Genomic DNA, 26,801 nt, shown 5'->3' with positions numbered 1-26,801 from the left:
AGGATCTTAGGGTGGGGGGAAATGGCATAATTTTTGTAGACTTAAGGTAAAAAAAAATTGTGTGTATATTTTATGAACTATTTACAGGTTTTCCCTCAGGGTTATTAGGTACACTGTCTGCTTTAAGTATGATTTTTATCGAGTGTCCTATGCACGTGCACTATTTTTTATTTTATTTTATACACGGATGGGCGTTTTTGTTTTTGTTTTTGTTTTGTCTACTAAATGCTTGCTTGCAAATACACATTCATCAAGTCCTCATTTTTTGTGTTCTAGACCTTATCAGCTATCTCAAATTGTGTGCCTCAATCAAAATGTTGAGGGTATAGTTCATCACATTCTTCGTTTTGAATTCTGTCCTCAGCTCAGCTGAGCCACATCGACCAATTCTTATGAAAACGGTTTTTCACAGTCTCCTTCTTCTTCCTCAGAACAATAGCTTCTATTACTAATATCTTTTTGCTCTTTTCTAAATCATTTTAGTATGGAGGATCTCCCCAAATTAAGATGAATGAGTCACCCCACCCAGGACCACATTTGGGCCTGCATTCTTCTCTCATATGTTAGTATTTGGTGTAGAACGTGATGCCCCGTTATTATAATCATTGATTTCATTTTTTAAAAATTTTTTTTGACGTTTATTTATTTTTGAGACAGAGAGAGACAGAGCATGCACGGGGGAGGGTCAGAGAGAGAGGGAGACACAGAATCTGAAACAGGCTCCAGGCTCTCTGAGCGGTCAGCACGGAGCCTGACACGGGGCTCGAACTCACGGACCGCGAGATCATGACCTGAGCCAAGTCAGACGCTTAACCGACTGAGCCACCCAGGCGACCCTGATTTCATTTTTTAGTAATTATGGCTTTGCATTTTTGTGTTTCAGTGTTCCGTTAATAATAACCCAGAAAACTCGGAAGGAATTTCAACTTCAACAATTGTACTCCTTCAACTCCTACCAAAAACAAACAAACAAAAAAAAAAAACCAAAAACAAAAACCAAAACAAAAACAAAAAACAACAACAAAAGACATATGCACTTTTATGGGTTTTATCAACACATTTCCCCCCGCCTTCTTTCTCCATTACCTTATCTGTTCCCAAATTTAATTTTTATTTCCCATTTGGCAAAATAGTCTCTGTCTCTAATCCCTTATATCTAGTAGCTTCTTTTGCATTCGTGCCATTTACTTTATTATCATAGGATATTTTTCATCTCCCTCAAGCAATATTTGGTCTTAATTAAAATTATCTTCTTTCAGCAAAATTAGGTAATTCCAGTGTGTGGCTTGAAGGTGTAATCCATATTCCTTCTTCCTTAAAGATGTCATAAATTTAATCTTTGAATGTAATCATAAGCAAAAGGACTTGTGAGGTTCCAGGATCATCCTCCCACCCCACTGGAATGCAAAAATACAAGTTTTAGGTAACTAGATAATGGATTTTATTTGGTAATTTTCATATCTCCTGTACATTATTAATTATTCAATAAATACCTTAGACATTAAAAGACACAAAATATTCAGAACTTAAAATTTACAATTAGTTGGAAAGAGCACTTTCTTTTATAGAACAGGCAACTTCCAAATTAGGATTTTTTTTTTCAATTTATGATTTTTATGCTGAGATATATGGTGTAGAAGACAATGGCTACTGTCTGCAAAGTGTGACACTGCATATATCTTATTGATTAAATGAGATGGGCATATGAAAACATCTATCATGGCACTTGTCACAGTGAGCCTTCAATAATAGTTGGGGTTGTTTACTGTAGAATTATAAATAACAATGAAAACAAGGCACACAATTGTGAATACAGAGTTAGAAGGTGATGAGGTATTGGATTAGTTGATGCGTTCTCTGGAAAGAAGGATAGTTGTGCAAAATGTCTAGACATTCATAAAATGTAATGCAGCCTTCCTTGGTATTTTACCATTTGCCTGGCTAGTTTCCTACTATTCTGAATTTTAGAATACTCTCTTTCCTGCCAAAAGTGGTCAATGCTTTCCTTTACAGTTTGTTTCTCCCTAATGTAAATGCAGTTTCTGATCTCTCTCTAGAATTTAATGGGACATATTACTTACTGTACAGAATTTATTTGGCTAGAAAGCATCTTTTCTTCAAAGTTGTAATATCCAGTAACTGACAAAAGATACAAAGAAGCACATACTGAGGGATCTAGCTTATCCATCTTTTTATCTATCTATCCATCTATGTTATATATGAATACATATGTCTTTATATCTATAGGTACTAAATATGCCTATGTGGTTTTCAATAGTAGCATTTAGAAAAATTGAGTTGGTGATGTAATTTGTATGAATTCAGCCCTTCTTTTTGGTCACTGTTCTTTTGGTCACTCTTGTATTTAGAAGATGCTCATTTATTTCTGTTCTAATGTGCTACAGGTGCCTGCACAAATTATACTTCTCAGGAGTACCATTTCCCCACCATCTGTGTTCCTATCCTGATCTTTGTCACCTACTGGATTAGAGATTTTCAGAAAGGGTTTGGAGGGTAGGGGGCAGATGTCCATGGTACTGATACATTGAAATTTGTGCCTGAATTTAACAGTACATGAATAAGGCTTATCATTGTGAGGGAGATGTAGGAGAGGAATGTAAAACATTTCCTGTTCTACCTAAATAGTATGTGTTTGAGAATGGAGAAGCAGCATTGGACTGCAGCTAAGTACCTATATATCTAGCCTATCACTGTATTTCTCTTTTAGCAAGTAGATAGGAGAAAATATGATTAAAAAGTTTCACCTACAAATCATTGAAACAGGTTGTGAAAGTTTGAGCTATTGTGTTGGGTTTTTTTTTCTGTATATAGTGTGTGTTATCTAGAAGCAGAATACACTTAAATGCCTACCTATTGCTTATCAATGTATCAAGTGAATGACAGTCATTTCTCACATTATATGAATCTTTTCCAGGAAAATTAGGGATATGAAGTAAGAATACTTGCTAAAGCCTCGTAAAGAAGTCAGTGGTAAAAACTAAACAATGAGATGATGCCCTCATTGGTAGACTAGAAAAATATTTATTTTGGTCATGTCAATATAATTTAAATTACAAATGCCTTAGTTTTCACAGTATAACAGCCTCTCGCAGTAAAATAACATGCAATTGAGTGGTCTTATTTATTTATTTTTTTGTGGTGTATTATAAGCTGTAGTCTATTTTAGTGCCTTGAAAGTCTCGGATGACATAATTTTCATTGCTATATTGTGCATTTAAAACTGATAACAGCTACATGTAGGGAGGTACTTTTTAAAAGGCATTGTGGAGTGATTATAAACATTTCATAGCTAATCAGTATCATTTTACAAAGACACATATTGGCTCTAAATGCACTCTTTCACCTTCCTTATATTTACAGAAATTGAAGAGTGCCACGGGAAGGCTGTATCACTGTATCATGAGCTGCTTGGGCTTCTAAAGTGTTGGATGGAGTTTTAATCATATGAGGTAAATACTAAATTTATTTTAATTATATTTTCAGGATGAAATGGAATGCCATTTCGTGTCTTCAGACTTTCTTTATAACAAGAAGGAAATTAATTTTCTTTTATTTAATCATGCATTTAATTAAGTAGTTCCTCTGGTTTGTTAGCCCCCAAGTGACCAGGGCCTATGACATACTGACAATCCCCTGTTAGGCTTATACATTTTTCTCTGTAAAACTATTATATATGTTATATGTGATATGTTTCTGACAGTCTGTATACCATTTTTATTTGTTTAAACTGATTTTTGCCCTTTTAAACACCATGGTATCATAGTTAAATGTTGTAGTTTAAATGTTTTGCATAAAGTGTGTTAGTTAAAGATATTTACTTTATCAGTACTTGTGACATGAATAACGATAGTGGAGGTACATCGCTATTAATTTGAAGTGGAAAGTGAGTTACATCCAGGTAGGGTTACTTCTGGGCATTTTTTTTCTTTCCTTTCCTTTTGTTTTGTTTTGTTTTGTTTTAGTCCTGGCAGACATAACATTAACTCATTATGTATTTAATATCTATATTAGATATAGATATAGATATAGATAGAAATATACATATATATGTAAAAGAATAGAAACTACTTCATAGCCTTTTAGTGGCCTTTGTGTGTTGGTATAGATAACTTTCTTTTCCCTGAAAAATCTCCCTTGTTTTTCTATCTCCTCTTTCTCTGCTGGTGGCAGCCATATACCAAGTATTACAACATGGTTTTTATTTTTTATTATTTTTATTACTATTATTTTTTTGCTTTTAATTGTTAGAGAGCAAATTGAGGCATTAGCAATCACTGCTTTCTGTTCATTACAGAGGGATGAATTAGGAATTGAGATATGCCCAGAAAGATAAGTCTTGACTGGTGACTGTTAGGAAAGTCCTCATTTAACACAACTACAGGGAGACATGTGGGACTGCTTGCTTGTGTCCTCATGAAGACCAAAAGTAAAACAAAGAACATTTGCTTCTGAAAAAATGGGTTTCCTAGAAAATAAATGGGCTTGCTTCCAGCACTCCTTCACATGTCTATCAGACAAACAATAATAGCAAGGAAAGAATGCCTTTGCGTTTAGTTTGCCAATAGTCTACCAGGTACAAATGGTAGACACACACACACATGCACACACACATGCACATGCACACAAATGCACACATATGTTTGGGATGATGTTTTGGGGCCTACAGGAAACTGACACTCTCTGTGGACAGAAATATAGATTTCAATGAAACAAAATGTATTTCAAGGAGATATTAAACAAGCATAAAGTATACTGAATTGGTGAGGTTTTTTTTTTTTTTTTTTAAGCAATAAAGCTATCACCGACCAAATTTAAATTGATCAAAAAGAATAAAATGTTGCTATTTGCAATGTGGATGGAACTAGAGTGTATTATGATGAATGAAATAAGTCAGTGGGAGAAAGACAAATATTATATGATTTCACTCATGTAGAATTTAAGAAACAACAACAAAAAAAAGACAAACATAGGGGAATGGAAGGAAAAATAAAATAATATAAAAACAGAGAAGGAAGCAAAGCATAAGAAACTCTTAAAATAGAGAACAAGCTGAGGGTTGATGGAGGGGAGGTAGTTGGGGGATGGGGTAGATGGGTGATGGGCTTTAAGAAGGGTACTTTTTGGGATGAGTAGTAGGTGTCATGTGTAAATGATGAATCACTAAATTCTACATCTGAAATCAATACTGCATTATATGTTAACTAAGTTGAATTTAAGTTTAAAAAAATTAAATCATGAACTGCATGTTGAGACATATCATTCGCCATTATGTTGACTTAGATGAGATAATAGGGAAGGAACAGACAGTCATGTAAAAAGAATTAGGGAAAACTGTTCATTTGCTCAGCACAAGAGTCTGCCATTCATAGGTCTCTTCCAATCAAAAAAGAATATTCAATGGTACTTAAAGTATGATAAATGTAACGTGATTTGAAGACACTGTTAAATGTAATTGCTTCTTTGAATATTTCTTAGTATACTCTTTCAGTTATTTTAGGCGGCTTAAGTAATCCTGATAAATTAACCTGTTTTTCCCACTCGAATTCATGTGAAGCTCTACAATCTATCTCTGATTGTGAACCCAGAGAATGCTGGCTGTTCTTCAGATGTAGATAGTAGACAGAAAGTGATTTTATTTTTATCAGCAAAAAAAATGAAAAAACACACTATTAATTTATTACATGAGTAGAGGTTATTTTAAAAATTAATACTTTATTTTGATGGGACTTTTAAGAGGCATCAAAACCATATGGAAACTTTCACTTTAACAAAATTTTAAATTATATAACAAAAGCAGAATGAAAGCACAGATGCTGTTTCCTCTAGGTTCTTGTTCTAATAGTTAGGCTCATTTTTACTTCCATTTTCAGTCCCCACTCCCCTCAACACTGGCTCCTTCTTTGCACATAATCAAGTCTTCATCTAAAGTGACAAAGACAGATTTTAGCATTGCCTTCCTACCACAGGTATTGAACTATTTACCTGTTTTTCATTACCATTCTTTATTTCCTCAAAATCTTTGCTGAGGTTTTAAAATTTATTTTCTCCATTCTCAAGCCATCAGAATATATATAATATACATACATAATGTAAATCAGTATTAGTTAAGGGTGAGGTAAATTATGAAGATAGCAGAGACATTTTTGTTGTTCAAATAAAATCATAGATTCAAGTTTAGAAGGTTAGTGTCATCAGTGTAATGACCAGTGTGCAAAATTGAAATGTGAATGACATTAATATGGACCTTTTGAACAGAGAGGGGGCTATAAATTAGGTTCACACTCTGAGTAGAGCAACCCCAAAGCAAGTGTGACCTGAGTCCACAGGTTGAAGGAGGATATTGATAAACCTGAGGATAACTGTCCAGAGCAAGCATGCTAATGAGGGAGTTTGAAAATGTGAAAGAATTAGATATGCCTTGTTTTGAGAAGAAAAGATGAACAAGTGTTAGAGATGATAATTCTCTGCAAATATCTGAATCAATGCCAGATGGAAGGGAGGTTAGTATTTATAGCTGTGACTATGAGGAAGGTCTTAAGACATTTGGGCCTACTGTGACCCAATATGGGAAATATTTGTAAAATAACATTATATGGATTTAAATGAACAAAAACTGTTAAAAATAGAATTTTTCCCCAAACAGAATGGGCTGTTTCATAAAGCATTAAGAGCCCTCCTTCTAGAGATGTCACCTGAAGATGGTTGGCTGGTTAAGTGCTTCTCATTGGGGATTCATGTATCAATCAGTGTTTGAAAAGATGACAGTTTGTATTTATTCCATTATTCTATCATTCTTTGATGGTCTTTTATTTGGAGAATAATCGTTTACATACATCATTAGTATTTATATATACCATTAATATTTTAATAATAAGTGATACTTTATTATGCCCTATGTTTTCTTAATTTAAGATTATTTTTATATAAAGAAATTTTATTTAGAAAAAATGCTGGAATGGTTCAATTTTAATTGTATCACTAAGTAGAATATGGAGTTGAAGTCAACTATTTACTCTGTTTTAGTTCATCTATACAATAAGGAAGCTAAGCAAATGACCCCAAGATTCTTTCTAACTCCAAAAATCTATGAATTTCATCTTTCTGACTGAAGTTGCCAATAGTGTGGCTGAATTTTAGTGGTTATAATCTCAGGCACAGAGAAGCATTCCTAGCTTCTCACTCACTGCCTCTGTCACTTTGGCAATTTACATCTCTGGGGCTTAGTTCACTAGTCTGTAAAAAGAGGACGTGAAATTACAGCTCATGGTGTGATATTGTTATGGACACTCATGTGCTAATGATGGTAAGAAAGAATGGCTTAAAATCAGCCGTTACAAACTACAGGCTTTTCCAATCCACTGACTGTGAATTAGAGCCTAATAATTAATGTAGCTACCTAGGAGTACATTTTATAGCATAGATTAAAGTTAAATTATTCTGCGGGTGCTTTATTTATTATTGTTTAATGGTTTTGGATTATGACTAGGGTAAGATATTAGCCTTTCTGTTAGACTTCTGTTCATGTATTAGAAAAAAAAAACAGTTTCTGTTTTTGTTTTCTGGGGAAATCTAGACTTGGCCATAGATATTCCATTCCCTTTTTTGCTTGCTGCATAGGTATAATGTTAGCCAGTTTGGGTAAGTGTTCTGGTTGGATGTCTCAGCTCCTGAGAAGATGCCAAAATTATGCATGTTTTAAAACCCATGGATATAGCCTTAATTAATAACACCAAATGTTTGTGGTATTTCACTCATCATACTATATATGCATCATAATTTCTGCCAGTCAGTGTCAACAAAATAGTGGCAAGAAATAGTAAATGATACAAATCCTTTTCATTCATCAGTGTAGCTTAAATTTTATCAGTGGATTAAACAAGACTATTAAAATATTTGTGTTTACTCTGTAGAAGTGCTTTCACTGGACCACAGCTTGAATCAATGCAATCGACTTACACTGATTTGTGTTATAGATGTTAGAAACCCATGCTTGCATTGATTGTTGTAATGTCATTCATGGTGTGGTTTTCTTCATCCTAAAGTTTCTCCATTAAGAAGATCATGGGACATCCTTCTAGTCTCAACATTCCAAACACATGGCTGCTTCTACAAAGTTGTTTTTAACGATTCCAGTAGACTGTGTAATAGATTTATTTTCAGGTGTGTGTAGGGTACTAGGAAGCTCAAAACTAAATCTGTTGCATGTGCCTGGCAAGTAAACAAAATCCAATGGCATATATGGTAGTAACGCTTAACTGCTATGGGATTAGTGTAGGTGTGGATCTCATCTCCTTTATTGGGCTCTAAGGTAGATTTGGTCAAAATGTGACCTTATTTTTCTTTTCAGTGTTAATATCATGGTGTATTGTGAAGATTTAAAAAAAGATAACACTTAATATATTAATGTCCATTCTTGGTAAATGTTAGCTATCATCAATATTAAAATAGATTCCCAAGAAATTGTTCTCTTTCCACCACCTTTCTTGATTTATCAAAACACACATTCAAGCATGTATCCACTCAGTAAACATTTGTGGAGCACCTATTACGTTCACTTAGTACTCACATGTATATGAGGTAATAATACAGACAAGATCCTTATTGTCATTGAACTTAATGTTCTAAATGAGTGGTGTAGAGTATGGAGTTCATTAACAATAAAAATAAGTAAAAGAAAGCATTCAGTAATGGTAAGTATTAAAACAAGTTGAGAGCCTGAAAAGTCACTTGAAACTGTGTTGTTCTGAAAGGCTTTACCATAGAGGTACGTTTTAATTGGAGACTTGGGTGATAAGAAGGAGCCACCTGTGCAATATCTTCGGGAAGAGCTTTCAGAGAGGAGGAAGACTCAATTTCCGGGAATCGGAGATAATCATCTGATGGGAGAGATTCCAGGATGTTGCAGGGTAGCCATCCAATGAATATTTATGTGTGTGGGATTCAGTCCGTCTTCTCTTCCTTTCAAACTGGAAAGCTAAAGCCCTTCCACATGGAGGAGCTTGGCTATCTAATACACTCTTCTCCTTTTTTGTCTTATTTCCAATGGTAAACTAAGGGCTTACTCCCTAGATAGCTCCCTCTGACCTATTATTTTTCTTGAAAACATCCATTCTGATCAATGTAAAATCTATGATTTGGGCTTAAATTTAGAGTTGGGTAGCAGAGATCTCTGAGGTTTCTAACCCAGGTCCTGATTCTAGCCCAGGTGACCATAGTTGGCAGGTCCCAAAGACTATTAATAAGAAAGAGGAACTTGCCCCCCTTTACCATTGTTCTTTGCAGGTAGTTCCCTTAGGAATGACCCAAAGTGCAGTACTGTTGTCTGAGAAAGGATTCCAATAGATCTGGATTCCCCCAGCCATAAGCTATTTGATTTCAAGTAGGTACTAACATTATCTCTGGCATTATTATATCTGTTCAGTTTTAAAATTTTTCCTCATTTATTTTATCACACACCAAAACAACTTAGTTAGCTATCTCAAATCCTTTTAGGAATAAAACAGGATGCAATACACTCTCTCAATATAAATATTTAACTTCTGACTCCTATTTACCAAATATCTCATATTACCTATTGATAGCGTTTTTGCATCTATGAGTATCACAGTATCATCGTGCTGAATAAGGGACTTAAATATCTTTGGCATCTTTACTCTTTCCAGTTCAGATATAAACTCAGGTTGATTCTCCCAGGGATGCTGGTCCATTTTTTGTGCTTCTCTCAACCCTCAACTGATCCGCATGCATTCCATGCGCATGGTAATTGATCATTTCATGACTCAACAGTTATCTTCAGTGCAGAGCAGGCAGGGAAGGGAAAGGAAACTAAAATTAAGAATAATCTTTTAAAATGTTTTATGTGTTCTTTCTATACCCCTGTGTATTTTCAGTGATCAGTGTTTTTTTTATTGGAAGAGGTTAAAATATTATTAATATGTATGTTGAATCGGCTTCTCATGTGCTGCCTGCCATTCCCACAGGGCCACAAGGCATGGGGGTAGCTAATCAAAGTACAGCTGCAACCCCACATGCCTGCAGCATGATCCGTTTGTCACCAAAAAGGAGGCTTGAAATGAATTTTAGTGCCTTTTTTAAAAAATCTGACAGAAATAATTCCTGTCTTTTGTTTATCTCCTCATCTTCCCAAGTTACAGAAAATAATAGAAAAAAATAGTAAATCTGAGAACTCCCACATTCCGATCCTCTATACATGCAGCTCTGTTAGTACTTTTGTATTTAAACTGTGTACTTCAGCTGCGTTTTCTGAGAAATCAAAGTGATCAAACATTTCATTGCTAATGGACCGCAGTGCAAATAGGATAACATCATTTTTGCATCACCATTTATGCAACAACTTTTATAGAACTTATCAGGCATGGGCCAGGCACTGTTTTAAGCACCTTACAGTATTTACTTAATTTCCATAATGACCCTATGAAAAGAAGTTTACTTTCCTCTTCCTTTAAAAAAAAATGTTTCTTTATTTTTTGAGGGGGAGGGGATGCATGTGAGGTGGGAGGGGCAGAGATAGGGGGACACAGGATCTGAAGCCGGCTCTGTGCTGACAGCAGAGATCCCAAGGTGGGAATTGAACTCACGAATCTTGAGATCATGACCTGAGCTGAAGTTGGACACTTAACAAACTTACCCATCCAGACATCCCTATTATCCCCTTTCTGCAGAAGATGAAACTGAGAGCTGAGGAGATTAATAACATGCCGAAGATCACACAACTGATAAATACAATAAGTTACATAATAAGATATACTTAGCAACTAAGGCCTGCAATGGAAGAATATTTGAGAGCATATAGGCAGCAGTAACAATGACCTGGTCATTGCAGGGTGGAAATGGTTCTGTCTGTGATCTCTCTTCACAATCCCCTGTCACTTGATAGGTTACATGAGGAGGAATAATTTCAGAGATGGTTAGAAAGTGTACAAATGTGAAGTAAAGTGTGTTTTGAGAAAACTTGAGAGAAAGTGATAAAAAGGCATTGATTTCTTTTGCTTGGAGCCTAAATAATTTTGCCACCCCGTCCATATTTTCCCCTCGGAAAGGATGAGATGTAAGATTAATCCCAGTAGGTCTCTGGTAAACCTATTGGGTGTCCCTCTGGACTCTGATTACATTTTGCCATACTGTTGTGTGACGCCTAGCATCCTTGGAATCTTTTTATGACTCTGAATGCATGCTGTACATGTGATTTACAATCGCATTAAAAAAGGTGCAGCACCTAATTAATTCACCAATCAGCTGTCAGAGACTGTGATCTTTTCCTGGTTCACTGTTGAGTTCCCTGTGGGAGCATCAGTATTCTGAGAGTGCCGTTTGCATTATGCCGTGTGTGGTGTTCGAGCAGAGAACTAAGTTATGCTGCTTGTTCGTGGAAAATATGCCATCCTCATGAGTGCCTTGATGACTTTGTTAAAAATATCTTCTGCCACCCCTGTTCTCTTGCTCTCACGAATACATGGCCCCATAGTACTTTAGGGTTTTCACAGTGCCATAAATTAAGAAAAGGGAGATCAGCACATTTCATTTTCATACCTGTGTATTTTTTCCCTTGAGTTTTTCTGTTTTATCCTTAAGCAATGTTACCCATTTATTTTTTTTAAAAAAAGAATTGAAAATCTATCTTCTCAGATTGTATCATCTTTGAAGACTTTATCTTGTCTCCAACATTCCAAAATAAGGACATTTTATATACAGTTGGAATATTCATGACTATTAAGTGTTTCATGGCCCTACAAAGTTACAACCAGGTGAACATGTTGTATGAGTACATTCAGAGAAAAGGAAACATAAGGAGGAAAGATGTGCCGCTTGTAGAATTATAGAATCAAGTTTATTTTGATTGATAGATACTTTAATGTTTGCTTGACTGAGTTTTTTTTTTTTTTTCTGAGAAAAACACTATTCCAAAACATACTTGCTTTGTAACACAATAGTCATTTGATTATTTTTTATAGGTCTGTAGGTTATTGGGCAGTTTTGGTGATCCTAGGCTTGCCTGATTTTAGCTGAGCTGGCTCATGTGCATGAGCTCAGCTGTGGATAGGCCAGGATTGACCAGTCTAGGATAGGCTCACTCACTTATTTTGCAATTTTGTGACTAATGTGCTAGGAGTGATTGGGCCACATGTCTCTATCATACAATTGATTAGCTTGAGCATATTCACATAGCAGACAAAGAATGAAAGCATTCAAGACTTCTTGAGGCCAATGTTTAGAACTGGCCCAGTGATGCTGTTACCACATTCTGTTGGCCAAAGCAAGTCACAAGGCAACCTGGATGAAAGGAGTAGACAAATGGATTCTACCTCTTGAGAGTAACTACAAAGCAATAGTCCAAAGGGAGTGGATATATGAAGGAGAGAGAAATTAGGGCGATTTTGCAGTCTATTACACTTAACTACCTGGCAGAGTTTAATGTCATGTAGACCTTCCTTAGGTTTGGTTTTGCACTGTTTTCTAATCAGGCTGCTTCCCTAATCAAAAACAGTTCTCCTTCTCAATTTGACAACACCACCCAGCATCACAACAGTAATACACTACATTCTAAATCCATTCAGAATCTTCTATTTCAGAGGTTTCTTTTTTTAATTGGTTTTATTGAATAGAGATATGGAAAAAATATTTAAAATATGCGTGAGTTGTAAATTAGACTACAAAATGCATACTTTGCATACCATTCAGTGTAAGAAAAACATTAACATATCTTGAAGTAACCCATATATTTTCCTTCAATCCATTTGCTTTCCTTGTGTCCTCAGAGATAAGCTCTCTTCTGAATTTTATTATTCTTTTGCTTTTCCTTATAGTTTTGAGACATATTTCTACCACTGTATATTTGTTGAGGGGGTACACATTGTATTTTTTTTTAATTTTACATAAATGGAATCATACTGCCTATTACCAGAGTAATAGCATTTTCTAGACTTTTAATGCCTTAGAAATGTAATTATGCATAGGGAAACTCACCAAAGTGTGAAGTTCAATCTTCACTCTCCTTCTAAACAATGTAAGAGCTTGGAATAACAACTACAATCAGCCTCCTTTGAATTTATAGCAATTTTCATGCATTTTAGTTCTATTCTAATATTTAACCCAAATGACAATTTTATTTTTGTTTCAGATAGATAAATAAGAATATTGCTCACTCTATTTGTTTACCTTTCCTTCTTATATCTGATATCTTCCACTTGAGATCATTTTCTTCTGTCTGAAGAACTACATTTAGTAGTATCATTTAGTAATTATCTATTCGTAGCAAATGCTCAGTTTTTGTTTATCTATAAATGTCTTTATTCCTTCCTCATCACTGAAAGATGTCTGGTGAATATGTGATTCTAAGTTGATAGTTATTTTGCTTTAGTACATTCTAGCTATTATTATACTGGCTTCTGGTGTACATTGTTGCTGTTTAGAAGTCAGTTGTCAAGCTAATTGCTTTCTGGGAAGATGATCAATCGTTCCTCTCCACAACATTTAGTATTTTTTCTTTGTCTTTGCTGCCTCTGCAGTTTTACTGTGGTATGTCCAGGTATCAAGTTTTCCATATTTTTTTAAATTTTATTTTGATTTTACTTAATTTTTATATGACTGTCTTCCATAAATTCTGGAAAATTCTGTTTATATTTATCTAAATATTACTTTTACTCATTTTTCTCTTACCTTTCCTTCTGGAATCCAGAGGGTGAAAGTTAGCTTTGTAGTCTATTCATGTTTTGGATTGTAATGTGTTCTTAATTTTTAGTCTCTGAATTGTTTTCTTTACTTTGTTTAAGTTGTGACATGATATTGTTGTGACATGATATTAGACATACAGCAAGGTCCCAAGAATAGTAATAGTAAAGGACGTTGATGTACCTTCATCCAGATTTCCCAGCTGTTAACATTTTACCACATTTTCCGTTATCTTTATCTATCTGAAACATTTAAGGATAATTCGGGCCACAGTGCCTCTGAATCATGAAATACTTCTTTATATTTTTTTTCTAAAAATAAGAACAACAGTATATTTATAAAAGCCAGGGTATTAATATAGATATGGCATTATTAATTAGTATACAGGAATTGTGGTCTTTATGCATTGCTGTGATTACTCAAAGATGTAGTGGCTTAAAACAACAGATATATGTAGTGAACTCCTCAGTCAAAAGACATAGATTGGCAAATTGGATAAAAACAAAACAAAATAAATCAGGATCCTCTAACTACATGTTGTATATGAGAAACTCACTTTAGATATGAGGACATGCATACCTTGAAAGTGAAATATATTCCATGCAAATAGTAACCAAAATGGAGAAGACAAAATAGATGATAAATCAGACAAAATAGATTTTAAGTAAAAAATTTTAAAAGAGACAGAGGACATTATATAATTATTATAGGGTCCATTCACCAAGAAGACATAATAAAGGTATATGCAGCAAAGATCAGAGCTTCCAAGTATATAAAAACAAACATTGGCAGAATTAAAATGAGAAATAGTGAGCTCTACAATAATGGTCAGAGACTTGAAAACCCTGCTTTAGGGGCGCCTGGGTGGCGCAGTCGGTTAAGCGTCCGACTTCAGCCAGGTCATGATCTCGCGGTCTGTGAGTTCGAGCCCCGCGTCAGGCTCTGGGCTGATGGCTCGGAGCCTGGAGCCTGTTTCCGATTCTGTGTCTCCCTCTCTCTCTGCCCCTCCCCCGTTCATGCTCTGTCTCTCTCTGTCCCAAAAATAAATAAAAAACGTTGAAAAAAAAATTAAAAAAAAAAAAAAAAAAAAGAAAACCCTGCTTTAATAGTGGAAGAAAACTAGACAGAAGATCAATAAGGAAACAGAAGACTTGAACACTATAGTCCAATTGAATTTAACACAAATGTAGAGAACACTCCACCCAATATTAGCAAAATACATATTTTTCACATGGAACATTCTCCAAGATAGAACATATGTTAGGCCACAAACCAAACTTAATACATTTTTAAATATTAAAATAATACAAAGTATCTTTCACAACTACAATGGAATGAAGCTAAATATCAACAGCAGAAGGAAAACTGGAAAACCCACAAATATGTGGAAATTAAAATGCTCTTAAACAATCAATAAATCAAAGAAGAAATCAGAGGGAAATTAGGAAATATCCCAAGACAAATGAAAATAGAAGCACAGCAGACCAAAATGTATTGAACTCAGTGAAAACAGTGGTAAAGGGGAACTTTATAGCGATGAATACTGGCATTGAGAAAGAAGAAATGTCTCAAATCAATAATCTAACTTGATACCTTAAAGAACTAGAAAAAGGAGAAGAACAACAAAAAAACCCCAAAGCTAGCAAAAGGAAGGAAATAATAAAGATTAGAGCAGATATAAACAAAAGAGAGAAAATGAACAAAACCAACAGTTGGTTCTTTGGAAATATCAAGAAAATCGGCAAGCATAGCTAGACTAAGAAAAAAAGTAGAGAAAATGTAAATAAATAACTTCAGAAATTAAAGAAGAGACATTATTACCAATTTTACAGAAGTGAAAAGGACTAAAAAATTGTATGACAGCAAATTGGGAAGACTTGATGAAATAGACAAATTAGAAAACACAACCTACCAAGACTAAATCTTAAAAAAATTTAAAAAAAAAGTGAATAGACCTAAAAAGACTGAATCAGTAAGCAGAAACCTCCCCCAAGAGAAAAATCCAAGACTAGATAACTTACTGGTGAATTCTACCAAACATTTAAGAAAGAATTCACCCTAATCCTTCTCAAACTCTTCCAAAAAGTTAAAGAAGAAGAAACCCTTACAAATTCATTTTATAAAGCCAGCATTACCATAATATCAAAGTCAGATAAAGACACTACAGAGAAAGAAAACTAAAGACCAATATCTTTAATGGATATTGTTACAAAAATCCTCAAGAAAATACCAGCAAACTGGATTCAACAGCATGATTACAGGATTATACACCATGACCAAGCAGGACTTATTCCTGGAATGCAAGGATTGTTCAACATACTATAATCAATCAACGTAATACATTAACAAAATGAAAGAAAAAAAAGTATATGATCATCTCAGTTGATACAAAAAAAAGCATTTGAAAAAATTCAGTACTCTTCCATGATAAAAAACATTCAATAAACTAGAAATAGAAGGAAACTACATTAGGATGATAAACGCCAATATGACAACCTAGAGTTAACATCATACTCAATGATGAAAGATGGAAAGCTTTTCCTTTAAGATCAGGAACAAGACAAGAATGACCACTTTTGCCACTTCTATTCAACATTGTACTGGGGCGCCTGGGTGGCTCAGTCAGTTAAGCATCCGACTTCAGCCCAGGTCATGATCTCACGTCCGTGAGTTCGAGCTCCGCGTCAGGCTCTGTGCTGACAGTGCAGAGCCTGGAGCCTGTTTCAGATTCTGTGTCTCCCCATCTCTCTCTCTGACCCTCCCCCATTCTGTCTCTCTCTGTCTCAAAAATAAATAAACGTTAAAAAATTAAAAAAAAAAACATTGTACTGTATGTCCTAGCTGGAGGAATTAGGAAAGAAAAATAGATAAAAGCATCCAAATTGGGAAAGAAAGAGTAAAATTATATTTGTTTACAGATTATATGATCTTATATGTAAACAATTCTAAAGACTATGCACACATATACACACTGTTAGAGCTAGTAAACAGATTCATCAACATTCAAAAATCAGTTGCATTTCTATACACTGATAGTGAACAATCATAAAAGGAAATTAAGAAATGATTTCTTTTATGATATTATCAAAAAGAATAAAATACTTAGTAATAAACTTAATCAGGGGAACAAAGGACTTGTACACTGAAAACTACAAGATGTTGCTGAAAGAGATTAAATAATATACAAATAAATGGAAAGACATTCTGTGTTCATAAACTGAAAGACAATATTATTTGGATGTCAGTACTACCCAAGTAAATTCACAATTTTTGTGAAATACCTATCAAAATATCAACAATGTTTTTTTTGCAAAAATAGAAAAACAGATCTTAAAATTAATTTGGACCCCCAAAGTACCATGGATGGTCAAAATAGTCCTGAAAAAAAAAATGGAAGTATCATTCTTCCTGATTTCAAAATTTATAATAAAGCTACAGCAATCAAAACAGTGTGGTACTGGTATAAAGCAGACATATAGGCCAGTCAACTAGAATGGAGAGTCCAGAAATAAATCCATACATATATGGTCTGATGCTTTTTAATAAGAGTACCAAGACCATTTACTGGGGAAAAGACACCCCTTTCAACGAATGATCTTTGGAAAACTGGATATCCATATGTAAAAGAGTGTGGTGGGACTCTTATCTTACACTATAGGCAAAACAAAAACAAAAACAAAAACAATCCGTATGGACCAAAGACCTAAAAATAAGAGCTAAAATTATAAAACTCTTAAAAATATATATAGCAGCTTCACAGCATTGGATTTGGAAATGATTTCTTGGATATGACACAAAGCATAGCTAACAAAGAAAAAATGGATAAATTGACTACATAAAACTTAAACTCTGTAGTGTATCAAAGAATACTAATAATATAATTGAAAACAAGGACTCAGGGAGATAACCGTACAACCATGTTCATAGCAGCATTATTCACAATAGCCAAACAGAAGCAACTCACGTCTCCATCAATGGATGAGTGAATTAAAAAAAAAATGTAGTATATACATACAATGGGATATTATTTAGCCTTAAAATGAAAGGGACTTCTGACACATGTTACAATATGGATGAATTTTAAAGACATTATGCTAAGTAAAACAAATAGAAAAGGACAGATTCTGTTATGATTCCACTTATAAGAGGGACCTGGGATAGTTAGATTCATAGAGACAAAATAAAGTGGTGATTGTTAGGGGTTTGGTGTATGGGACATGGGAAGTTATTATTTAATGGGTACAGTTTCAGGTTAGCAGATGAAAAGAGTTCTGATGGTGATGGCAGTGCAAAAATGTAAATGCACTTAGTACCACTGAACTGTACACTTAGAATGGTTTAAATGGTCATTTTTATGTCATCTATATAATACCACAATTAAAGACATTAAATGTAAAAAACAAAAACAATGCCAAAACACTTACTATCTTATAATTTTGTGGGTTGGGAATCAGGAGTGACTTAGTTGGATGAGTTTGGACCAGAATATCTATGTCGTTGTTGCCAAGCAACAGTCATTTAAAGGCTTTCTTGGGCTTGGTGATCCATTTCCAAAAAATACACACTCACATGGCTGTTAGCTGGAAGCCTTAGTTCCTCACTATGTGGACCTAACCATAGAGTTGCTCGGTGTCTTCATGATATAGTGGCTAACTTCCTCAGGATGAGCAATCTGAGAGAGAACAGTAGGAAGCCGTGATGCCTTTTCAAACTTACAAGTGGTTTTCTTCTGTCTCTACCGTATTCTGTTTGTTAGAAGTGAGTCACTATGTATACACCACTCAAGAGGTGAGGAATTAGGCTAGGAGGAACATCAATGATTTGTGGACATGTCTGTAAAGCACCACAGACATTATTCAAATTTTTCTCATTGTCCCGATGATTTCCTATATAGCAATAGAAAGTGTAGGATCACGTTTCTTTAGTGTTCTTTAATCTCTGTCTTTCATTGGCATTTTAGAAGAGTGCATCTGGGTGTGCTACAGATTGTCTTTCAGTTTGGATGTCTGATGTTTCCTCATGGTTAGATTCAGTTATGCATTTTGGGATGAATATTTTATTTTATTATTACTTTTTAAACATTTATTTATTGATTTTAAGAGAGTGTGTGAGCAGGGGAGGGGGGAGAGAGAGAGAGAGAGAGAGAGAGAGAGAGAGAGAGAGAGAGAGAGAATCCCAAGCAGGTTCCAGGCTCCCGGCTGTCAGTGCAGAGTTGGACGCCAGCTCAGCGAACTCCTGAACATGAGATCATGACCTGAGTCAAAATCAAGAGTCATGCACTTAACAGACTAAGCCATCCAGGTGCCCCTTGGGAGGAATATTTTAAAGGTATGTTGCACCACATAGGGGAGCCCACGGTGTCAACTCTTCTCAAACAGGTAATATTAATTTTAATCATTTGATTTAGTTGGTGACTGCTGGCTTCTCTATCATATAATTACTATAGTTTTATTTGTGATTAGTAAGATGCCTTTGAAATCTTTTTTTCCCCTTTGTAATCAGTATGATACTTTGAGAATCTATGAATATTGCTGTCCTACTATTCATTGAACTTTAACCCACTTGCTTTCGAATAAATATTTTGAGGATCCTGGGTGGTTCAGTCAGTCAAGCATTGGACTTTATCTCAGGTCATGATCTCATGGTTTAGGAGTTTGAGCCCTGCACCAGACTTTCTGCTGTCAGCACAGAGCCTGCTTCAGATCCTCTGTTTCTTTCTCTCTCTGACCCTCTTCTGCTTGTTCTCTCTCTCTCTCTCTTTCTCAAAAATAAATAAAAACATTACAATAATAAATACTTCTAAATGTCTTGGCAGATCATTAATGCTTTTAAAAAACATGTTTCATTTTGTATTTTAATATTTTAAGTTGTCTTCTGCATTTGTATTTTAATATTTTAGGTTGTCTTCTGCATCAGGGTCAGTCAGGTATCTGTTCCACCAACTACTAGAAACCAATTCAGTGTTTCCTATTTTGATACCTATTTTTACAGCTAATATTGAATCCTTTCCCTGCCTCTCAGAACTTTGGCTGTTGTCACTGAGCATTATGGTTATTTCTTACTTGTTAAAAACAAGATGTACTCCCCTCTAAGTATTCACATATTTTGCCTCACCAAATTATCTTAAACACCTTGTGGATAGAGTTTATAGCCTAGTCCAAATGTTCTCCTAATAGTAACTCAGTAAGTTGGATTACTATTAAGTGATATTAAGCGCTATATTCCCATAGCAAAAAAATGCCTAATGATAATATTAACTAATGATAATTGTGTGCTTGCTATATTTTAACATTCTAGATGCATTTACAAGTATTGATTCATTTAATCTTCCTAACATCTTATGAAGTGGATGCCATTATTATCCCACTTTTACTAATTAGAGAGCAAATAATGGCAAAGCCGTGAGTCAAATCCAGGCAGTCTGTCTCCAGAGCTGGTACTATTATTGGACACTAGTGCCATGAAAAAGGATTGCCTCCTGAAGAACTATGAGGTATTTGTAAACCTCTACATGAATGTGAAATCTCTAAGGCAAGAGAGGCTGAGGTTAGAAGGGAACATAAAAAACATTCCCCTTTTCCCCAAGCTGAAGAAACTGAAGCTTGAAAAAACAGCTTATTTACTATTTAGGGATAAAGATGAGGCAAAATTTAGGTCTCCTGATGCCCAATCAATTCAGTTCACTTTCCATCATATCATACTGTAAATGTCTGGTAAAGTGAAAATAAACACCCTCCACTCAACTATTTCACCAGAGGCATTGATGTAACTCTACAATGTCAATTTCAAAGTTGAATTCTAAAATGAATATGCTAGATATGCTATATATTAATTAAACATGAACTGCTTTTGCTTGCTTTCTTAGAACATAAAATGGCTTTGGGGGAATGATTTGGATGACCTATGCATTTTTGCACAGATAATCTGGTTAGTTCAAACTTTTTCTCTTGTCCTAAGCAAATATATTTGACATAATTTCTCTGCTCACTTGCTTAAAAGTAATCTTTGTAAATGCAATTTGTGAACATGCTCTGGAAAAAGTCTTTCCTGGTTATAAAATAAATAAAGTATGCAGCTATAAAGAGGAACCATTATATGCATAATCATTTAGGAAAATACTCAAGTTATTTGTAGTATTTGGTTTTGGCTTGAGAAATTGATACACTTACAGTGTATAGTGGCAGTGTTCCTTGACAAAACAGTTTTGATTTCCATGGATTGATTGCCATTATTTTTGCTCTAGTGGTGTCTATGGAACATTGGTATTATTAAAATAATCATCAACACCTGCATATTTAGAGTCTTCTGTATGATACTTAGAAAACAGTGACATTCAGAATCTTAAACAAATGAGTATACATCACGTGCTCTTATGAATCAGAAGGGGGAACCAACTCTTCAGAACACAGATGAGCCAAAAATAATGCCCGACAGTGTATACTGGGTGAATTTGAGCTCTCCCATGCATTGTGAAGGTATGGAGATTAAGATACTCTTGCATTTTACCCTTTTATTTGTGTTGTGTTGATATTCTTACATTGATTTATTATTTTTTTTCATTCTCTTATCTCCTCCTGGTAGCACAAACATACCTGAAAGGGAAGTACGTCATAAAAACATGGATTATAGATGCAGAATGGTGATAGTTGTTATGGGTTGATTGAATTTTTACCTCCTGGGATGGAGATGTCTAGACTTCTCAGTTCAGGCACATGAGAGGAATCTACATCTCGATTCCCTTACTCTTGGGTTCGGCCATGTGGCTGTTAGGGTCAATGGGATATGAGGAGAAGTTATTGATTAAGTCATATCCAAGCCTAAGCATTTAATCAAGTTTCCTTTCTGGCCTAAGTGACTGAAGAGGCAGGCCTCTTATGCCAGGTGGTTTACTCACAAGATACCGGAGCCTCCATTAGCTTGGAAATCCAAGTGATGTGTAAAGCAGTCCCACTTGGAATTTCCACATGTAGGATATGTAGCATTAGTGAGAAATAAACTTCCATTTTGGTAGGCCATTGAGATTTGGGGTTTGTTTGGAACAATACCCTGGCCAATAGAGTGGTTAATAAATGTGTGTGTATTAAAGAAAATAAGTCAGGCAGAGAAAAACAGCTATCATATATTTTCACTCATATGTAGAAATTGAGAAACTTAACAAAAGACCATGGGGAAAGGGAAGGAGAAAAAAATAGTTTCAAACAGAGAGGGAGGCAAACCATAAGAGACTCTTAAATACAGAGAATAGATTTAGGGTTGATGGCAGAGCAGGGGAGAGGGGAATGGGTGATGGGCATTGAGGAGGTCACTTGTTGGCATGAGCGCTGGGTGTTATATGTAAGCAACAAATCATGGGAATCTACTCCCAAAGCCAAGAACACACTGTATTCACTGTGTGTTAGCTAACTTGACAATAAATCATGTTTTAAAAAAACAAATATAGAAAAAAAGAATTAAACTCCTTCATAAAATTATGTGAATACTTTTGAACATCTTTATAAGATGTAGATAATATAATAATCCTTCTAAGTTTTATCTTGAGTTTGCTATATACTTATTATCAATTCAATTAGCACATTCCCTCCCTCCCCCCTGAATTTAATATATATCCTAACACTGATTCTCCAATCTTCAGATTTGGTATTCTCACTGTGAAGCTTTGGCTCCTAATCCTAGCATCCTATGATTGTTGTCTCACAAGGATTTTGTAAGTAAAGAATCAACTGTTCCCTCCTCCTTTTTCTCCTTTCTTTTTTCCCCGATAAATGGATGCCTTTAATCTCTTTGAGAAATTGCTTCTTCTCCTTTTTTCTAGACTTTCAGGAATATGCTTTACTAGATTTAAAAAAAAAAAAAAAAGCCAAACTCATTGTCCCCAGACATTTTGTGTTTTATAATTCTTTCAGGTCTGTAAAAAGCAACAAGGTATGGTTTTGGAGGAATTCTCTCCTCCTCATGTGAGAATAATAGTTGATTGCCAAGTAAATAGCATGATCCATATAGATAGATCTGTTTCTATCCCTGTGGTAGTTCATTCTTTTGAGTTGCAGAAGCACCGGGAGCCCTAAACTAGACTTGTGGAATCTGTCAGAAAAAGACAAAACAATTTAAATAATGTGGGCTTATGTAGTGTCAAGCTTCATTTTTGGTAGGATTTTTGAACTTTTAGAAAATGTCAGCCCAATAGTTGGTGTTTTATAAATGAAAAAGAGTTACAGATAATAGTCTATGAAAGATACTGACTTAATGTAATTCAGTAAATTATCATTAAGGACCTGTGTCCAAAATAATATTATCCTATTCTGAGAGGAGGACAGGTGGGCAGAAGAAGGTGAAATACACAAAGATAAAACATGTTATGGTACTTATAGATTAGTAATGAAAAAGAACATTTACAGAAATTATTATCATGTAAAAGAAGATATATTACCTTAAAAATGGAGTTCTATGATAATAAAATTCAAAAAGGTTTAATTAAAATTAAAAAAATCAAGCTGAGGACTTGTATGTAACCTGGTATGGATCAGGTAGCCTTGGAAGACTGGATTTTTATACAAATAAATAAAAAAAAGTTAAATAATACACTGTAAGTAAAGAACATAAGCCAGAGTATACTGGATATGGTATGAGGATGATGAATTATTAGAGGTTGGAGAGGCTGGCGAATTAAAATGGATTGTCATATGGAAATGGGTAAATCCAGAAATATAGATTGGAGGCTCATAATACATGTATTTGCTTTAAGACAGATAGGAAAAAGAGCCTGCTATAAATTTTAGAGTGGAGCACTAAAATGATGTAAAGGCCCTTTAATTTTTGGAAAATAAGTTTAAGAACATGTATTAATATGGTTATGTAAATTCTCAGTAGCCTTAATTCTCTCTACCAGTACAATTGTGCATCAGGGTGTATTGAGTGGTACCTGATACATTGGGTCAAGCCCTCAGACAGCTCTGGTGAACACGGTGGGTGGCTTCCCCAGAACACATTTACCATCTTCTTTTCTTACATTTATTTCTGTTGAGCATGGTGGAGCAGTGTAAAATCAATAGTGGTTCCCAGAGTGGTTGCATTGGGCCTCAGGTGGAAGCAGGCATTCAAGTCTAGGCACTAGCCTTGTCCTATCATTTATTAATCATGTGGCCCTGGTGGGGTTAATCTCTAAGCCTATTAAACTCCTTGCCTTGCTCTGCTCATAAAGCACTATAACAGGGAAGCCTTGGTGGCTCAGGAAAGCATCCGATTCTTGGTTTCAGCTCAGGTCATGATCTCACACTCTGTGAGTTTGAATGCCACATCTGGCTCTGTGCTGACAGCTGAGCCTGCTTGAGATTCTCTGTCTCCCTCTCTCTCTCTCTCTGCTCCTCCCTGCTCACTCTCTCTCTTTCTCAAAATAAATAACTAAACATTATTTAAAAAGCACTATAACAATATACCCTGTGTGAGCAGGTTATGTCCACAGACGACTCAGCAAGACATTATGGGAAAAATGCCACAAAACAAGTCAGAGTGGTCTTCTTTTGTACTAGCCCATGATTGCCATATATATCCTAAATGGTACAGTCTGCAAAACAGACTGGCAAATCCTCTCAAAAAAAAATTTTTTTAAAGCTATTATTTGCCTTCCCCAAAAGGTTAGTATTAAGAGAATAATATAGTAACAGTGACTACCATGGGTGGGGAAAATGTAACTCTCATTTATAAAATACACATATGTGCCCTTGTTGATTTTTCCAAGTCAAAGAGAAGGGGCTCATTGAATAAGGAAAAGCAGAGAAAAGAAAACAATCAGGCAAGTGGAAATGTCAATGAAATAGAAATTTCAGTAGAAAACAGGACCTCAGAGTCACAACAGAAGCTCAAAGAATTTGCAAAATTATTGGAGAATGCATTAACCTTGCAAGGCTCTGGCTAGTGGGGTGGAATAAACTTTATTTAAATCCCAAATCTCAGAGGTTACCTCATCTGACGGGGGGTGGGGTGGGGCAGATTTCATTCAGCCTTGGGGGAACAGTCACAATTTCTAGTGCACAGAAGAAGGGGATGGTCTAGCCCCAGTGCTGTGCAACCAGCACTATGTTTGTGAATTTGGAGGATGAAATCCAGCACTAATCAGCAAACATCCTAGTTGAGTTTCTGAATGGCAGGCTAACAAGCAACCCAGTCTACCCTCTCCGATTAGGAAAGGGAAAATAGCCCCTGGGTTTGCAGTCTTTGAGAGAACTCCAGTCGTGTCAGCTTGGAATGATTTCTGCATGGTTTGTTTGGACAGGTGCAATCCTAGTACTCTAGGGCGATTCTTAGGGTCTCCAGTTTTCTTCCCCCTGCTTTTTTTTTTTTTTTGTTTGTTTCCTCATAATTTTCCTGTCAAGTCACTCTATCAGACTTTTGTAATACAACTGGCTACTTAGCAGGAGTGTTCCCAGTAAATTCACTGCAGACTTCAGCCACTCCATCATGGCTTCTGCAGTTGGCAGAACTCAGCCTCACTGCTTATGATGCCAGGTGTACTGGTTTACCCACCTACCAGACTCAGATAGAACAGGAAACTGATGCTCATGGTGCTCAGACCCTCTGCCCTCTTCCTTTGGCTACCTAACCTTCCAGCTTAGGTTTTCTTTTTCTGCTTCTTCCGCATTTTGCAGTGCATCTGATCTTGGTTTGGGGGTTGGTTTATTTATTTTCTGCATCTTCAATTTTCTCCTCCCTCCCGTTCACAATCCACTGATTAGTTTATAGCTTTCCCAATTTCTCCACCATGTCCTGTTCTGCAGGAGTTGAGGCAGAATGGGAGAAGATGAAAAGGCAATTTAAATCTGTTTTTTTTACTGATTTAAGTAGTGCTGTATGATATAGGAGCTTTTTGACCTATATGTGTGTGTGGTGGTCGTGGTGGCTTTGGAAATAGACACCATCAGCGTTACGAGGCCCCACTGTAAATGATCACTTAGGTTGGGGCAACTGACTATCAGGTTCTGTCACATCTTGGATGAGTTACTTAGAACAACTTAGTTAACATCTTTAACCTCAATTTTTTTTTTCCATAAACTACCATCTGAATCTACAAATTGCTCAGATGTAATGAGATAAGGAATTTGAAGTGAAAGCAACCTCATACTGTGGCTACTGCTTGTTCTCATACTATCAGTGCCATTTTACTATTTCTATGTTACTGCTCCTTCTCAAAGTTTCCTGTTTGCCACAGGAGTGGCAAACCTAAAGAGGTTTAGCATCAAAATTCCATTTTCTATGTCTTAAATACACTACAAAACATAATGTGCTCTGCTTTGACCAAAAAGGCAGGCATATAAGTTGCAAAATCTAGAACTATGTGGTTTGTCCTACGTGTGACAGGTTTCTGTGTCAGTGTCCTGTGGAGGAGGACACAATGCACCCAGATATTGCCTACCTCCACCCTCAGAGTTTCCAGGTCCGGGGAGAGGTTGCAGGGGCCAGAGTCCCAAGGCGGGTTGCCTCTGGCTCCAGGCAACCATATCTCTTTATCTCCCAGTTTTGCTCTGAAGTGACAGTTGGCAGATACTAACATGGTGAAACTCTGCCAAAAGAAGATGAATTTGACAGATCCTTTATATGTAACAAGTATATGTATGTCCACATTCATGCCTTTATTTGTGTTTTTGTTCTTATTTTTATTTCTTTTGTGAGGAATGATCTAAGGAGTAGTTGGCATTGGACTAAGAGTACCAAAGATTTGGAGGCCGTAATCATTCTACTATAGTGTAAGAAAGAGGACAGTTGGTTTTCTTTTTGTTTGTTAACACATGACAGTATATGAAAATTCAAATCAAACAACATAACATTTTAGAGAATAATTATAAAGTACCTGCCAGAAGAATTCATTTGCCTGGTCCATGGATTAGTTAAGTAAGTGTTATTAGACTTACTGTGTAAATAAAAGTATGTTTCGCATTTTCATTAGGCTCATAGGATTCTCTGGACCGTATGAGGTACTTAATAAATGTTCCTTAAGTGAGTGTCTACCTTATGGGTATGCATTGGACATTTCTTACAGCAATGAGATAAATGGGCAATGTGGAGGGTGTAGTTTTAAATTTTATTAATTTAAGTTTTAT

General features: G+C 35.5%; 1 protein-coding gene across 6 annotated transcripts in view; it reads left to right on the top strand.

Moving 5' to 3' along the window:
- LINGO2 (leucine rich repeat and Ig domain containing 2) overlaps positions 1 to 26,801 on the top strand; it is a 1,156,543-nt gene that overhangs the window by 466,243 nt on the left and 663,499 nt on the right. For all 6 annotated transcript variants that reach the window (XR_013551751.2, XM_060609541.3, XM_060609537.3 and 3 more), the window contains exon 3: positions 3,382 to 3,470. The gene's annotated coding sequence lies outside the window, so the exon portion shown is untranslated. The remainder of the gene's footprint in view (positions 1 to 3,381; positions 3,471 to 26,801) is intronic.

The sequence above is a fragment of the Panthera onca genome, chromosome D4, assembly GCF_046562875.1.
Source record: "Panthera onca isolate mPanOnc1 chromosome D4, mPanOnc1 haplotype 2, whole genome shotgun sequence".
NCBI lineage: Eukaryota > Metazoa > Chordata > Mammalia > Carnivora > Felidae > Panthera > Panthera onca.
Note: the sequence above shows the minus strand (reverse complement) of the source record. Positions and strands in the feature narration are given on the sequence as shown.